The sequence below is a fragment of the Crocodylus siamensis genome, chromosome 3 (assembly GCF_052110815.1).
Source record: "Crocodylus siamensis isolate JL-2025a chromosome 3, ASM5211081v1, whole genome shotgun sequence".
Lineage (NCBI taxonomy): Eukaryota > Metazoa > Chordata > Crocodylia > Crocodylidae > Crocodylus > Crocodylus siamensis.
The window spans coordinates 64,613,660-64,620,771 of record NC_143397.1 but is presented as its reverse complement, the minus strand read 5'-3'; positions in this window follow the sequence as shown (position 1 = coordinate 64,620,771).

Here is a 7,112-nt window from a genome sequence, read left to right as displayed (position 1 = left end):
TGGCCACCATGGGGGTTGTTGCAGCAGTAGTAGCCACTATGGTTGTGGTGGTGTGGGATCCAGAGGCTATAAGGGGTCCAGCTATGGTTAGGGTCTGAAGATGATGGTTTGGCAGCAGCAGGGGTTTGGCAGTGGTGGCATGGATCCAAGGATGAGGGTCTGTCTTGATCTGGAGCATAGGGCCATCAATCTGGCCAGGAGGGCTCCCAGGGGTCTGGAAAGTTGGTGTCAGGAACCACAGCCACAGCAATTAATGTTGCTACTTCTCCCCTGACACCAAATTTCTGGACCCTTGACAGTTTATGTTTCTTGCATATAATGTGCACACCAATTTCCCCAGCTGGTTTTTGGGGAAACAGTGCATGTTTTATATAAGAAAGTACAATACTACTGGCTCTTTTAGCAACAAGAGCATTCACATATTCAGCATATGGTCTACTATAACCCCTCAGTCCTTTTTTGCAGTGCTGCAACCGAGCCAAGCTGTGTTTGTGCATGTGATTGTTTCATTCTCAATGGAGGAGTTTGCCCTTGTCTTTATTGAATTCAGTTGATTAATTTCTCCAGTCTATCCAGTTCATTCTGAATATTAATGCTACCTTTTAAAGTGGCTATAGCTTCACCCAACTTGGTGTCAACTGCAAATTTGCTAAGTGTGCCCTCAGTCCATGCTTCCAAATCAAGAGCAAGTTCAATAAACTTGGCTGGGATGGTTTAGTCAGAGATGACCCTGCCTTGAGCAGGGGGCTAGACTAGCTGACCTCATGAGCTGTCTTCCATTCCTACTTTTTTATGATCCTTTGATCCTATTAATGAATATATTAAATGATATTGCACCCAGGAGAGACCCTTGGGGAACTCCACTCAATACATCTGCCCAGTTTGACATTGAACCACTGCTAGCTACTCTTTGAGCATGATGATCCAACCAGCTATACAATATATATATACAACCTTACAATATTTTCATCTAGAGCAAGAGTTGGTAATCTATGGCCTAAGGGCTAGACCTCACCCATGAAGATATTGTAACTGGCCTGCCAGGATTTTATCTACCTGGCAGCAGGAATCAGCAGCAATTTGCAGCAATTAGCAGCAGAGGAAATTGGTGGCAGTGGAAGTGGCAGTGTCCAGGTAACAAGCAGCAGCCTGCCTTAGGGCCAAGCTGTGTTAATTTGGTCCACTGTTGTAAGCAGTTTGTTCACCCCTACTCTAGATGGCATTTCCTTATCTTACTAATCAGAATTTAATGGGAAACAGTGTAAAAAGTCTCCCTAAAATTAAAGTATATCACATCCACTGCTCTCTGACCATCCACAGAACCTGTCACCTTGTCATAGAATAACTTACGGTTGGTCAGGCATGACTTGATGTTGGTGAATCCAGGCCGGGTGTTTCTGATTATCTTGTTCTCTTTCAGGAGCTTAGAAATAGATTCCTTGATGACCTGCTCTTTCTAGTCATTGAGGTCAGACTGTATAGTCTGTAATCCTTCAGATCTTCCATTTTTCCTTTCTTAAGGATGGGGCATTATATTTGCTCTTTTCCAGGCACCTGGGATCTCACTTGACCTTTATGAATTCTCAGTGTTTTCAAGCCAATGGCTTTGAAATTACATCAGCTAATTCTTCCATTATTCTAAGATGCATATTGTCTAGCCCTTGGACTAGATGTGACTGCATTTAGGACTGCTAGACTCTGCAAAGGGAGGGCAGGAAATTTCAATATCCCAGGGAGGGATGTGACTTGGCTTCATACCTATACCTGCCATCAGAGGAAGGCTTGTAGGGGAAATGCTTATTGCATCTTTTCAAATGATGTTCAGACCGTCTTATACATTAAGAAGGATTGTTCATTTTGTTGTCTGTAAAAGCTCTGGACTGTTTCTTCAACAATTCTATGCAGTTTGGAATTTCACATCATAGGCAACAGTTACACATTTTCAAGCTGAAAACACCCACTCAAAATAATTGAATTCTGAAGCCAGACAACCTATCTGATCAACTTCACTGAAAATCATTTGTATAAAGCATATTTTTTGAAATGCGTCAATAAAACATTAATGACCAATGCTTTCAGTTTCAAACAGCAGGCACACATTTTCAAACAGCTCACTTTCCATCTTTGGTAGAGACTAAACAAGCATGTCTTCATATTATACCTGTATAAAATGTTTTTATTCATAATTAAATAGAAAATAAAAATGACTGTAGGGTGCATCATCTTACATCATAACACCTTTGCATAAGGAAGGAAAAAGAATATACAGTGAAGTGGTTTTAAGGATTTCTGGTTACTTATATTCATTGTCATAAATGGTATTTGGGAGAAAACTTGACTCAGTGTCTGATAGCTATTGTTATTCTGATGGTGTACTGCATATCTGGTTTTGAGTAGCAAAATCTGGATTTGAAGTGGGATACCTAGATAATAATATGGTTTACGCTACCATATTTATTCAAATATAACATGAGGATTTTTTTTCACCCCAATCAGCATGGGAGAAAAAACTCTTTGTCTTACATTCACATACAAGGAAACCTCATTAAAGTCTACCATTAAAGGGCTGATACAAGTCTATCATTAAAGTGCTACCATAAGTAGTATGCACTCGGTAACAGAAACCAACTATGAAGCCAATTAAATGCAGACAAAACTGAGCATGACTAAAATACTTGGTCCATATAATTTTGAACTTTTTTTTTGTGGGGCCCTTAAAAAAGAACAGGCAGATATTCCCCACACTGGGCCTGGAGATACTACTATACCAGGCTGGCACTGGGAGGATCAGAGCCATCCCTTGATGCCACCAAATGCTTGATTTTAGCCAAACAGCCAAGATGTTGATAGGAACCTGCTTTTTTTTATTTTTAAAGGAAAACTTTTCATGTTCCTGGTCAAATTAGCCAGATCAGGTCCAAATGCATTTGAATCATTCAGGAACCACATGTGGCCCTGCTCCTAGCAAGTATCCTCCACCCAGGCCTTGGGCTTCAGATACTTCCAAACCCTTTGGCAGGTATCCCACGTGCAGGCTCAAGTCTGGAGGCTTGGGTTCAGATTCTCCTGAGTTTCTCTTGCACTCAGCCATGTGACCACAGGAGCAAGCTAGGGAGGAGCCTTCCATTTCCATAAAGTCAGCATGTAGCCTAGATCCTCCCACTAGAAGCTGGCCAGTGGGAAGCTAACGAAGAGGCTCATGTTGGGAGTCCTCGTTGCAAGGAAACAAGGGTGCAACACAGTACTATTTTAATTGTATTACTTAGGTTTTGGGATTTCCCCCACTGCTACAAGACCATTAGTACAGCCCATCTGAATAAGATATATGGTAGTGCTCATTGCGCTCAATCCCCCTCAGTGCAGACTCTTTTTGAAGTCATAGTTTGCTACTACATTGCATACATTTCAACTTCCTCTTCTCTTCCACAGGTGAGCTGTGCCTTTCTTTTCCATTTCAAATTATATCTGTTTCTCCACCAGCCTTAAATGTCTGGCAAATATCACCAAATGGAGCTCCAAACAGGTCACCCAGAATCCCTCTGTTGCTTCTCTCTCAACATGTCACATATTATTAGTGTGGCCCCACCCTCCATACAGTGGAACCATATCAAGTTGTGCTGTGTTTCATTTTCATATAATTTTTTGGAGGATCCCAGGACATGTGACAAGCCTATCCAGTTTCACCATAGGCAGTGAATGATTCACCCCTGCCCTACTCCCTCCTGCATTGTGGGGATTGTCCCGTGACTCAGCCTGGCTGGGGCGCCATTCACCATGAATCATGGCAGATCCCCCTGTGCAGCACTGGGCAGCAGGTGGCAGTGGGGATCACCCCGCCACCTGGCAACACCTGATGAGTTGGGTTTTTTTTTAAAGCATCAGGAGCTGGGGCTGGGCATGGCAGCTAAGGGGGGCCTGGGGGAGTAAGTGGGGGTTGGGAGGGCTGGGGAAGCAGGCAGGGGCTGGGGGCTGGCAGGGGTCCCCCCATGGTCCCTTCCCCCTTCTCCAGCCCTCCCTGCCCCCTACTGATCAGCTCCAAGTCCAGCTCCAGCTCCCTGCTGCAGCTGACGGGGACTGTCTGAAACATTAAAGCTGTCCAAATTTTTTCTGAAGATTCGGAGAGCTTTGAATCGATTCGGACCTTTTTATTGGTCCCCATATTTGATTTGGATTTGGAGATTCAGCCACTGAATTGGGCTGGATCTCCCCTGAATCAAATCAGCACCCAGAGTTTTCAGCTTACATCAGGCTGTGTGGGGGACTAGCAGACTCAGGGTGTTGATTCCCTGTATGTGTATATAAGGGTCACCTAGTTGTTCAGCATGGAAATGAATTATTTTCTCACTTCTTGACTATTGCCATAGAAGCATAGAAAATGAGGGTTGGAAGGGACCTCAGGAGATCATCTAGACCATCTCATCCAACCCAGTAATCAAAGGAGGACCATCCCCAGTTAGATCATCCCAGCTAAAGCTTTGTCCAGCTGCATCTTAAAATCCTCCAAGGACAGAGATTGCACAACCTCTCTGGGTAACTTGTTCCAATGTTTTACTCCCTTCCTAGTGAGAAAATCCTTCCTAATATCTAACCTAAACTTCCCTTGCTGCAACTTGAGACCATTGGTCCTTGTTCTGTCATTTTCCACTACTGACAATAGTCTAGCTCTATCCTCTTTCGAAGTCCCCTTCAGGTAGCTGAAGGTTGCTATTAAATCCCCTCTCAGTCTCCTCTTCTCTAAACTAAATAAGCCCAGTTCCCTCAGCCTGTCCTCATAAGTGATGTCCCCCAGGCCCCTCACCATTTTTGTTGCCCTCTGCTGGATTTTGTCCAATTTGTCTACATCCTTTCTGTAGTCGGGGACCCAAACCTGAACACAGTACTCCAGATGTGGCCTCACCAGTGCTGAATTGAGAGGAATAATAATTTCCCTGGACCTACTGGCAACACACCTACAAATGCAGCCCAGTATGCCTTTAGCCTTTTTGGCAACAAGGGCACACTGCTGGCTCATATTTAGATTATTGTCTACCGTAACTCCCAGGTCCTTTTCTGCAGAGCTGCTGCCCAGCCAGTCAGCCCCCAGTGCATGGGGTTGTTCCATCTTAAGGCCAGGACTTTGTACTTGTCCTTGTTGAATCTCATGAGATTTCTTTTGGCCCAATCCTCCAATTTGTCTAGGTCAGTCTGAATCCTAGCACTATCCTTCAGCATATCTGCTACTCCCCTCAGCTTGGTGACATCTGTAAACTTGCTGACAGTGCACTCTATGCCATTTTCCAGGTCATTGATGAAGACCTTGAACAAAACTGGCCCCAGGACCAACCTCTGGAGCACTTCACTTAATACCAGCTGCCAAGTAGACATCAAGCCATTGATTATTACCTTCTCAGCCCAATGCTCCAGCCAGTTTTCTATCCATCTTACAGTCTATTTATCCAACCTGTACTTCCTTATCTGATCTGCGAGAATGTTGTGTGACACTGTATCAAAAACCTCACTACAATCAAGGTATACAACATCCACTTGTCTCCCCACATCCACAGAGCAAGTCATCTCATCATAGAAGCAATCAGGTTGGTCAGGCATGACTTGCCCTTGGTGAATCCATGCTGACTGTTCTTAATCACGTTCTTGTCCTCCAAGTACTTCAAGATGGATTCCTTGAGGATCTGCTGCATGATTTTTCCATGAACTAAGGTGAGGCTGACTGGTCTGTAGTTCCCTGGATTCTCCTTTTTCCCTTTCTTAAAGATGGGCACCTTGTTTGCCCTTTTCCAATCATTTGCCATGAGCTTTCAAAAATGGTTTAAAAAAATGATGGCCAGTGGCTCTGCAATCATATCAGCCAAATTCCTCAGCACCCTAGGGTGCATCCCATCTGGCCCAGTGGACTTGTATATGTCCAGCTTTTCTAAATAGTCCCTAACCTGTTCTTGCACCGCAGTTGGCTGCTCACCTCCTCACCAAAACTGTGCTCCCCAGTACAGTAGTCTGGGAGCTGCCCTTGCCTGTGAAGACTGAGGTGAAATAGGTATTGAGTACATCAGCCTTTTCTACCTCCTCTGTCATTAGGTGGCCTCCTCCATCCAATAGGAGACCCACACTTCCCATGATCCTCCTCTTGCTACTGACATACTTGTAGAAACTCTTCTTATTACCCTTCATGTCCCTTGCTAGCTGCAACTCCATTTGCACTTTGGCTTTCCTGACTTCATCTCTGCATGCCTGAGAAATGCTCTTATAGTCTTCCCTAGATATTTGTCTGTTTCCACTTCTTATAAACTTCCTTTCTGAGATTTAGTTACTGAAGAGTTTTCTGCTAAGCCAAACTGGTCTTCTGCCATACTTGCTAGTCTTCCTGCACATAGGATTGATGTAGGATTGTTTGTTCCTGCACTCTCAGTAAGGCTTCTTTAAAGTAAAGCCAGCTTTCCTGAACTCCTCTCCCCCCTCACACTGGTTTCCCAGGGGATTCTGCCCATGAGTTCCCTGATCAAGTCCTCATTGCAACCCTTTCCTCTTGTAATACTGCACAGGGAACCGCCATCTACCAGGGTAGTTTCTTGGCAGTTAGAAGTGTCATGCAATGGACATGCAGTGTTTGTCCCATAGTTCACCTCCTGAATGGTCACAAGACAATTCCATGCCTACTAAGGTGCTTTTGGCACTATGTGACAATTTAAGAAAGATCAGGATGTTTTAAATTCTGTCTGAGATCTAAACAAACCAAATAAGTTATGATTAATATAGGCTTTTTAAGCAGTTAGCTTAGAAGTTATTTTCTGACTGAGACTTGGTGGAAGGAAATGTGCACTTTTTAATACTTCATATGTAAGAAATGATCAATGTAATAATAACATGTAGTATCTGATTTTCGTTTACATTAAGGCCCTTTGTACCCTGTGGGCAGTCTTAACAGTAACATAAATGAGTTACATCTGCTTTAATTCCTCTTTATACTGCCAACATGTAATGGAAGCCTTTAATGTTTACCCAGCATTTACTTTATATATGTATTGTAGGTTATGGTTTTATTTCCTTTTTGGCATATCGCAATCAGCTAAAATGTTCACTAAAATGAAGGACTGAAATGACCCTTGGTATAACTCCAT